General features: G+C 37.6%; 1 pseudogene; it reads right to left on the bottom strand.

The window, feature by feature from the left end:
- Window positions 1-301: 301 nt before the first annotated feature.
- On the bottom strand, window positions 302-8071 carry LOC122222620 (annotated as a pseudogene).
- Between the last annotated feature and the right edge of the window lie 2959 nt (window positions 8072-11030).

Raw genomic sequence — 11030 nt, 5'->3', positions numbered from 1 at the left:
TCAAAAGAGATCAAGACATAGATATAAATCCTAATGTTACAAAAGTTCTAGAGGAAATCATAGGAGAAAATCTTTGTAATCTTATATTAGGTAAAGATTTCTGAGATACCACAATCAAAAGCACAATCAATAAAAACCATCAAACTTAAAAAACATTTCAATTTGAAAGACACTATGAAGAGAATGAAAAGCTATGGACTGGAAGAAATATTTGCAAAGCATGTATTTGTTTTTGCTTTGTTTTTCCATTGGAATCTAATTTTTATTGAGATCCCACCACCTGCACAATCTGCTCTTGACATTAAGCTCTTTCTTCCTTTGCAACTGGGTCTTTCTTAAGTAGTCCTATGAATACTTTGTTCTCCTCCACAGTCTGGAGTCGGCAATAGCCAATCTTGGAGGTGGTGTCAATGAACTTGAAGTCATTTTTCTTCAGGGCCCACTGTTTAGTCTGTACCAGAAGGACTTGTGGAAAGTAACCAAATGCTTCTTGGTTCCCACCACATAGCCTTTTGGCACGATAAAGTCTTGGGTCACTTCACTTGGGTCACTTGGACAAAGCCACCAGAGGATTGATCTTCTTGTTAGATAATAATCAGCGGAAGCCTTGTTCTTGATCACTTTGCCATCTGTGATGAGATATCCTTGTTGATCTCCTTGTTAATCACAGGGCAGCAATGATAGCCTTTCTGCCCAGCCTGAGCCATGCAGAAGGCCACGGGGCAGGATGCCATGCCCCAATACTGGCAAGCTTGTGCAGTTCCCGGTGTTTCATGGGCTAGCTTCTGGGTGTGTTAGCGGCTGTTGACCCCTTTGTAGCCTTTGCCCTTGGTGACGCTAGTGACAACAATCATCTCATCTTGTCCAGACACTTGTTTCATAGGCGCCTGCTGCTCCAGACTCATGGGCCCAGTCCAGCTTCTCAGCCACTGTACCTCCATTCACCTGGATCTCCATGAGGCGGGCCTTCTTCTGGAACAGACACACATCTGGGTGTGAGGGACGATGTGGCTGATCTGACAGTACTTCTTCATGCTGTCGAAGTCCTTTTGTAGCTGCTGCTTGTTGTCATCATCCTGCTGCTTTTTTAATGTATATAGAAAACCTTAAAGATAAGCATTGCAAATATTGGAATTTTTCTTTTCAAGGCAAGCCTTTCAGTAGGTATGGACACAAAATTATTTAGAAATCTTCTGTCCTCAGTAATGAAAATAAAGTTGAGTTAAATGAAGTTAGGCAAAAAAAAAAAAAAAAAATTACATTTATGATTCAGTAGTTAAAGGACCAAAATTAAGAGGGAGAAATAGATATAGAAAGAACAAAATATACCAGCAAATTCTCATGACTAGTTTACAATAGTAGAATTACAATTCCTGTGGACTCTATGAACTTGGGGGTACATATTCCACAATCTTAAAGTACAGCACTATAGTGAAAGTAGTGCCCCACTAGCTCCTTGGAGATTGAGAGACAGGATAGAATTATGAGGAAAGGAAGGAAAATGTTTCAGAATAGTTTCAAGGTTAAAAAAAAATGAAGCAACTATGTATGTTGTGAAACAAAAAGCAAAGGAAGAAGATACCGTATTTCAAAGAAGTGTACGGTCTCCATATCCCTTTGTGAAGTGTATGAAAAATTGAAATAGAAAATTGTTATTTTGAATTTACCCTTTGACATTTAAACTATGCGGCTTTAGTGGAACTCAGTCTAAGGGACGTTTTTCCTGTTTGAGTCATAAACAGAAAATGATCTGCATGATTATTTCCCAAGTCCTCCCAAGGGTAATGCACATCAAACTCCATTCTAGATGCATAGGATAATGAAGTTAATTCATACATAAAAATGGAGGCCTGAGTGCATTAACTGGGACTTAATTCCCTCAAGAAATCCCAGTTGAGAATGTTCTAGAGTGAATCAAAAGTTTTTTTTACAGGACAACTTCACAGAAACCAAGGGTAAAGTATAGGCAGGTTTTTGGAATCTGACATTTCCTGACAGAAGAATCAGAGTAACCAATTTTAAACTAGGATTATTTCAAAGAATTAGTGCCATGTAGCAAAAACTGCCTACTAGGGACTCACTTGTGAGAGAAACTGTTGGTAAGATCACTGTGAGCTGTCTCAGAAAGTCAAATGAGAACTGTGTGTGTGTGCATGTACTGTGTATGTGTGTATTTGAGGATGCTGGGGAACTAGTCCTATTTATTCCTCTTCCTTTTTTTAAATGACGTAGAATTGACATATAACATTTAAAAAGTTTAGGTGTACAACATCCTAATTTGCTATTTGAATGTACTACAAAATGATCACTCCTAAAAGTCTAGTTGCAGTCGCTCACAATTGACCCCCTTTTTTCTTCTATGAATTTTATGGTTTCTCATCTGAAGTCTTAATCTATTTTGGGTTAATTTTCATGTATGGTATAAGATAATGGTCCAGTTTAATTGTTTTGTATGGACTCTCTCATTTTTCCAACACTCTCCTTTCTCCATTGTATGTTTTTTGGCTCTCTTGTCATAAATTAATTGTCCAAATGTGCACAGGACATTTAGTTCTTGGTTTTCATTGCTGTTACAGTGATTTATGTGTCTGTTTTTTAATGCCATTAGCATACCGTTTTGATTAGTACAGCTTTAAAGTATAGTTTAAAGTCATGTAAAGTCAAGTAAAGTTTAAAGCATGCTGTCTTCAGCTTTGCTCTTCTTTCTCAAGATGTCTTTGGCTATTTGGGATTTTTTATTGTTCCACACAATATTTAGAATTACTTGTTTTATTTTTGTTTAAAATCCTTTTGGAATTTTGATAGGAATTGCATCAAATCTGTAAATTGCTTTGGGTAGTATGAACATTTTAACAATATTCTTCCACTCCATGAGCATGAAAAAATATGTTTCCATTCATTTGTGTCTTCAATTTCTTTAATCAGCATCATACTTAATAGTGTAGAGGTCTTTGACCTTCTTGGCTAATTTTATTCTTAGGTATTTTATTATTTTTATGTAATCATAAATGGGATTGCTTTTTTGATTTCTCTTTCTGATAATTTATTTGTGTGTAGAAGTGACATAGATTTCTGTATGTTGGCTTTTATATTCTGCTACTTTATTAAACTCATTCTTAGTTTTAACAATCTTTTGATTGACTCCTTTGGGTTTTCTTTATACAGTATCATGCTATTTGCAATTTACAGGAAGATTTACTTCTTCCTGTCTGACTTGGATGCTTCTTATTTGTTTTTACTGCCTGATTGCTATGGCTAGGACTTCCAATACCCTGTGGGCATCCTTGTCTTGTACCTGATCTTAGAGTAAAAGCTTTCAAGTTTTTATCATTGAGTATGATGCCAGCTGTTGGATTGTTATATGAAGACTTTATTATATTTAGGTACATTGCCTACATAACCACTTTGTTGAGAGTTTACTTTTTATCTCAAGTGGATATTAATTTTGTGAAAAGAAGTTTCTGCATCTATTGAGAGGATCCTATAATTTTTACCCTTCATTTTGTTAGTGTGGTGTATCATGTTGATTGATTTGTGGATGTTGAATCAGTCTTGCATCCCTGGAATAAATTCCACTTGATCATAGTGTTTGAAACTTTGTATGGATAAATATGGTTTGCTAATATTTTATTGAGGATTTTTTTTATCAATGTTTAGGAGTAATGCTGGCTTGTGATTTTCTTTCTTTCTTTTTTTTGTGGTGTCCTTGTCAAGTTTGGGCATCAGAGTAATGCTGGCCTCATGAAACCAGTTTGGAAGTATTCCTTCCTTTTCAGTTTTTTTGAAGATTTGAGAAGGGTAGATAATAAATCTTTGAATGTTTGGTAGAATGCACCAGTGAAGCCATCTGGTTCTAGACTTTTGTTTTCTGGAAGGTTTTTTGTTACTGGTTCCTTATCTTTACTAGTAATTTATGTTGATATTTTTTGTTTGTTTCTGATTCAGTTCTGGAAGACTGTATGTTTCTAGGCATTTATTAATTTCTTCTATGTTGTCCAATTTGTTGGTGTATAATTGTAGTAGTCGCTTATAATTTTATTTCTATGGTTGTCAGTTACTTCTCTTTTATTTCTGAATTTGTTTATTAGAGCCATTTCTCTTTTTTTTCTTGGTTAGTTTAGGTAAAGGTTTGTTAATTTTGTTTATCTTTTCAAAGAACTATCTCATACTTTAGTTGACACTTTGTATTTTAGAAAAATTTTCTTACTCTTTTTCTATTTCATTTGCTTCCACCGTGATCTTTATTATTTTCTTCTACTGACTTTGAACTTTATTTTTTCTTCTTTTTCTGGCTTCTTAAGGTGTTAGTCTAGATTATTTATTTGAGATTTACTTTTGAGGTAGGCCTGTATTGCTATGACATTTCCTTTTTATTTTATTTTATTATTTTTATTTTATCTTGAGAGAGAGCAGTGCACAAGCAGGGGGAGGGGCAGAGAGAGAGTTCTAAGCAGGCTCTGCACTGTCAGTGCCACCCGGGTGCCTCACATGATCTTCCCTCGTAAAACTACTTTTGTAGTATTCCAAAGATTTTTGTATGTTGTACTTCAGTTTTATTTGTTCCTAGGTATAGTTTGATTTCTTCTTTGATATCTTGGTGAGTCATTGGTTGCTCACTAGCATGTTGCTTAATCCCTGTGTTTTCGTGGTCTCTCAAGTTTTCTTGTAATTGATTTATAGTTTTGTACCATTGTGGTGGGAGAGGTTACCTGATATAATTTTAATCTTGAGTTTATTGAGACTTGCTTTGTGGCCTACTACGTGCTCTACCCTGGAGGATGTTCCATGTGCACTTGAGAGTGCATATTTGGGGGCACCTGGGTGGCTCAATCGGTTAAGCATCTGACACTTGATTTCAGCTCAGGTCATGATCTCACATGGGGGGAGCAAGCCCAGCATTAGGCAACATGCTAAGCATGGAGCCTGTGTGGGATTTTCTTTCTTTCTTTCCCTCTGCCCCTCTCCCTCACAGGTGCTTTCTCTCTCTCTCTCTCTCTCTCTCTCTCAAAATAAATAAACATTAGGAAAAAAGAATGCTTATTTTGTTTCTTTTGGAGGGAATGTTCTATAATATCTACTAAGTCTATCTAGTCTAATGTGTCATTTAAGGCCAATTTTCCCTTATTTAAAAAAAATTAAAAAAAAATTTAACGTTTATTTATTATTGAGAAACAGAGACAGAGCATGAGCATGAGAGGTGGAGAGACAGGGGGAGACACAGAATCCAAAGCAGGCTCCAGGCTCTGCACTGTCAACACAGAGCCTGATGCAGGGCTCAAACTCACAAACCATGAGATCATGATCTGAGCTGAAGTTGGACACTTGACCAACTGAGTCACCCAGCTGCCCCAACATTGGCTTTCTTTTAATATCTGTTTGCATGAAATATCTTTTTCCAACCCTTCACTTTGAGTCTGTGTCCTTCTCAAATTTAATTTTTACGTTTTAAATGTTTTTTTTTTCAATTTATTTTTGAGAGAGAGGGCACAAGTTGGGGAGGAACAGAGGGGTGGGGGAAAGAGGACACAAAGTGGGCCCTGTGCTGATAGCAGCAAGCCCAAAGTGAGGCTCGAACTCAGGAACCATGAGATCATGACCTGAGCTGAAGTTAGATGCTCAACCAATGGAGACACCCAGGGGCCCCTCTGTGTCCTTAATTCTAAAGTGAGTCTTTGTAGGATGCATATAGATGGGTCTTGTTTTTGTTTTTGTTATTTTTTTTTAAATCCATTTATCTACTCTTTGTCTTTTGACTAGAGAATTTAGTCCATTTTCATCTAAAGTAACTTTTGATAATTAAGTACTCACTGATATTTTGATAATTGTTTTCCAGTTGTTTCCATAGTTCCTCTCTCTTCTTTCTCTTCTGGTTTGATGGTTTTCCATAGTGCTATGTTTATATTCCTTTCTAATTTTTTTTTTGTGTTTTTACTGTAAGCTTTTGCTTTGTAATTAGTGTGGGGTTCATAGAAAATTTCCTGTGTATATGCCAGTACATTTTGAGTGATAGCAACTTAATTTTGTACATATTACAAAACTTCACTTTCTTTCTCCCCTTACTGTGTTTTATGTTTTGATGTCACATATTCACCTTGTTATTTTATGCTTCCCTTACCTAATTATTGTAGTTTGGGTTAATTCTTCTTTCTTTGTCTTTTAACTTCATACTTACTTTATTAGTTATTGATCAACTACTTTACTATTTTTCATTTCCAATGAAATTTTTACTTGTGTATGTTTTCCTGTTATCAATACCATTTCTTTTCAGTTTAGAGAAGTCCCTTTAGCATTTCTTGTAGGACAGTTTAGTGGTGAAGAGCTCCTTTAGCTTTTACTTATCTGGAAAACTCTTAGTCTCTTTTTCAATTCTAACTGATAACCTTGTAGTATAGAGAATTCTTGGTTGGAAGTTTTTCCTTTCAGTAATTTGAATGTGTCATGCCACTCTCTTCTGGGTTGGAAAATTTCTGCTAAGAAATTTGTCCATAGCCTTATGGGTTTTCCCTTGTATGTGTTATGTTCCTTTTCTCTTGCTACTTTTAACTTTTATTACCTTAATCATCTTGTGTTTTGGTGTGGATCTCTTTGGGTTCATCTTTTTGGAACTCTCTGGGATTCCTAAATCTATATTTCTTTAAGTACTTTTCCTGGACTTTTTCTCTCTTCTCCTACTGGGACCCGTATTATGCAAATCTGTTCTGCTTGATGTTTTCCCAAAGGTCCTTTAAGTTGTTGTTTGTTGTTGTTGTTGTTTTAAATTTTCTTTTCTTTCTGTTGCTTTGTCTGGGTGAGTTCTATTTCTTTGTCTTCCAGCTTGCTGATCCAATCTACAGCTTCATCTAGTCTGCTGTTGAATCCCTATAGTGTATTTTTTGTTTCAGTTATTGTTTTCTTCAACTCTGTAACTGCTGTTTGAATCTTCCATGTTTTTTCTATCTCTTTGTTGAGGATCTCTCATGTGCATCTTCTTTCAAGTTTGGTGAGCATCTTTATGACCATTACTTTGAATTTTTTATCAAGTAGATTGATTATTTCCATTTCATTAATGTCTTTTTCTGATATTTTGTTTTTCTATTTGGAACACATTCCTCTGTCTCCTCATTTTGCCTGGCCCTCTGTTTCTATGTATTAGGCAAACGAACTACCTCTCTCAGTCTTGAAGAGACCAATGTAGATGTCACATGGAGCCCAGAAATCCAATCCCATCCATCTGACCACCAAAGCTAGATGATCAAGAGACATCTTCTGTGTGGGCTACTATGGTGGGGCATGTCTGTGACACAGTGGTAGGCAGGACTGGGGTTGGTGCTCCTGCACCATGCAGCTGCATTGAGTGGGGTTGCACCAGACTGGCTGTGGTATGATACAGTGTGGGGGTAGGCAAGACTGATACCCAGCCCAGCTGTGACACATTGCTATGCTGGTGCATGGAAGTGGGCTGGACTGTTGCCAATCTCAGTTACAAGGGTTTGTTGCCCTGTATGTGTAGGTGAGTTTCTCAGCTGGTATGCCCACATGCTTTAGGCAATTTAGAGGAATAGTTTAAATATGGTGCTTGCCAGACCAATCTTAGTAAGGTAAAATGAAATTGAAAATATGGCACCTGCCAGGGTCTCTGTCACTCAGAGAAAATCCAAGCAGTTTGCTGTCTCCCCAGTAGATGCTTTAAGATTAGTAAGTGGGTCTCTTCCATATATGATCTAAGTACTTTTCAAACTGGTGTTTCCTTGTTTTTGTTTTTCACTGGGTTCCTGGATAAGTGAGCTTTTTTTTTTGTCAGCCATTGAACAGATTCTCCATTCATTACATTTCCATGGTTGTTGGATATAATTCCCGTTGGTTTTTAAAGCCCAGTGTTTAGGGGCTCATCTCTCTTGTGTAGTATCTGAAGAGTTTCTGATGTAGATCACAAACCCCTCATGTCTCAGAGGAAAGTTCTCTATTTTTAGATTCCCTCTTGCTCGTGGATTGCCATGCCTGGGGTTGAGAATTTTGGTGAGATAGTGTCTCTGCCTCTCTTACCTGTTGTGATGTTCTCCTTTTCTTCCTTTGGTGTGAAGACTGTGTTCATTCAATTTTCGAGGCTTTTTCAGAGGAAATTATTCCATATGAAGTTGTATACTTCTTGTATCCGTGGGAGGGTGTGAGCTCAGAATCTTCTTATATGGTTGTCGTGAACCCAATCTCTTTTTTTTCCTAAGTCAAACATTTGCTACCCATCCTCTTTGTTGATATTCCAAGTTCATCTTTATTCTGTGTGGTTCTGGACTTAGATGACACTTTCTCTTTCAAGGACTTGATTTTAAAATTGCTTATGAACCCTTAGAAAATTTGTTGTTGTTTTTATTATATTCTGCAAAATGAGAAGTGACAATTTTCCTTATAATCCAAAGAAGGATTTTTTTCTTTTTCATAGTCCTACAGTCATCTTTTTAAAAATTTTTTTTAAAAAGTTTATCTATTTTTTCCAAAGCAATCTACACATTAAATGCAATCCCAATCAAAATTGCACCAGCATTCTTCTTGAAGCTAGAACAAGCAATCCTCAAATTTGTATGGAACCACAAAAGACCCCGAAAAGCCAGAGTAATATTGAAGAAGAATACCAAAGCAGGAGGCATCACAATCCCAGACTTTAGCCTCTACTACAAAGCTGTAATCATCAAGACAGCATGGTATTGGCACAAAAACAGACACATAGACCAATGGAATAGAATAGAGACTCCAGAATTGGACCCACAAATGTATGGCTAACTAATCTTGGACAAAGCAGGAAAGAATATCCGATGGAAAAAAAGACAATCTCTTTAACAAATGGTGCTGGGAGAACTGGATAGCAACACGTAGAAGAATGAAACTAGACCACTTTCTTACACCATTCACAAAGATAAACTCAAAATGGATGAAGGGCCAGAATGTGAGACAGGAAACCATCAAAACCCTAGAGGAGAAAGCAGGAAAAAACCTCTCCGACCTCAGCCATAGCAATTTCTTACTTGACACATTTCCATAGGCCAGAAAATTAGAATAAAAAATTATTGGGACCTCATCAAGGTAAAAAGCTTCTGCACTGCAAAGGAAACAATCAACAAAACTAAAAAGCAGCTGACGGAATGGGAAAAGATTTGCAAATGACATATGGGATAAAGGGATAGTATCCAAAATCTACAAAGAACTCACCAAACTCCACACCCCAAAAACAAATAATCCAGTGAAGAAATGGGCAGAAGACATGAATAGACACTTTTCTAAAGACATCCAGATGGCCAACAGACACATGAAAAAATGCTCAATGTCACTCCTCATTAGGGAAATACAAATCAAAACCACACTGAGATACCACCTCATGCTTGTCAGAGTAGCTAAAATGAACAAATCAGGAGACTATAGATGCTGGTGAGGATGTGGAGAAACGGAAACCCTCTTGCACTGTTGGTGGGAATGCAAACTGGTGCAGCTTCTCTGGAAAACAGTGTGGAGTTCCTCAAACTTTAAGGGGTGCCTGGGTGGCTCAGTCAGTTGGGGGTCCAACTTCCGCTCACGATCTCGCAGGTCACGATCTCCCAGTTGGTGGGTTCGAGCCCTGTGTCGGGGTCTGTGCTGACAGCTCAGAGCCTGGAGCCTGCTTGAAATTCTGTGTCTCCTCCTCTGTCTGCCCCTCCTATGCTCATGCTCTGTCTCACTCTCTCAATAATAAATAAACATTAAAAAAATTTAAAAAAATTAAAAATAGATCTACCCTATGACCCAGCAATAGCACTGCTAGGAATTTACCCAAGGGATATAGGAGTGCTGATGCATAGGGGCACTTGTACCCCTGCTTGTTTATAGCAGCACTTTCAACAATAGCCAATTATGGAAAGAGCCTAAATGTCCATCAACTGACAAATAGGTAAAGAAGATGTGGTTTATATATACAATGGAATACTACTTGGCAATGAGAAAGAATGAAATTTGGCCATTTGTAGCGACATGGATGGAACTGGAGAGTGTTATGCTAAGTGAAATAAGTCAGGCAGAGAAAGATACCATATGTTTTCACTCGTATGTGGATTCTGAGAAACTCAACAGAAGACCAGTGGGGAGGGGAAAGGGGAATAAAAAAAGTTACAGAGAGGGAAGGAGGCAAATCATAAGACACTCTTAAAAACTGAGAACAAACTCAGGGTTGATGGGGGGTGGGGGGGGGGAGTGGAAAGTGGGTGATGAGCATTGAGGAGGGCACCTGTTGGGATGAGCACTGGGTGTTGTATGGAAACCAATTTGACAATAAACTTCATTTAAAAAATTTAAATAAATTTTATCTATTTTGACAGAGAGAGAGCACATGTGTGAGAATGAGCAGGGGGAGGGGCAGAGAGAGAGGACAGAAAGAATCCAAGCAGTTTGCTCCTACCGTCCGCACAAAGCCCTATATGGGGCTCAAACTCAGTAACTGTGAGATCATGACCTGAGCCAAAATCAAGAGTGGGATGCTTAACTGACTGAGCCACCCAGGCACCTTAGTCCTATAGTCTTCTGATTTCAGAGTTTGATCTCAGTTCTGCAGTCCCTTCACTAAAGAGAAAGCCGCATATATTTGATTCCTTTTTAAAATTTATTTTGAAGTAAATACTTTATGGGCATGGTATAAAATTTAAAAGTTGTAGGGATATCTGGGTGGCTCAGTCAGCTAAGCGTTTGACTCTTGATTTTGGCTCAGGTCATGACTCATGGTTTGTGAGTTCAAGCCCCAAACTGGGCTCTGTGCTGACAGTATGTAGTCTGCTTCAGATTTTCTCTCTGTCTCTGTCTCTCTCCCCCTCCCTCTCTCCCTCCCTCTCCCTCTCTCTCTGTTCCTCCCATCCTTGCTCTCTATCTCAAAATAAATAAACTTTAAAAAAAGTTGTAAAAAAAAAAAACTTCATGAAATTTAAAGCTCTTCCTCACTCCTGTGTCTCAATTATTCAGTAATCCTTCCTAGAGATAATCAGCATTTCTAATTTCTTATATAAACCTTTTTATGTGTTATGTATATGGAGGTAAATGTT

The sequence above is a fragment of the Panthera leo genome, chromosome B3 (genome assembly GCF_018350215.1).
Source record: "Panthera leo isolate Ple1 chromosome B3, P.leo_Ple1_pat1.1, whole genome shotgun sequence".
NCBI classification, from domain to species: Eukaryota; Metazoa; Chordata; class Mammalia; order Carnivora; family Felidae; genus Panthera; species Panthera leo.
Note: the sequence above shows the minus strand (reverse complement) of the source record. Positions and strands in the feature narration are given on the sequence as shown.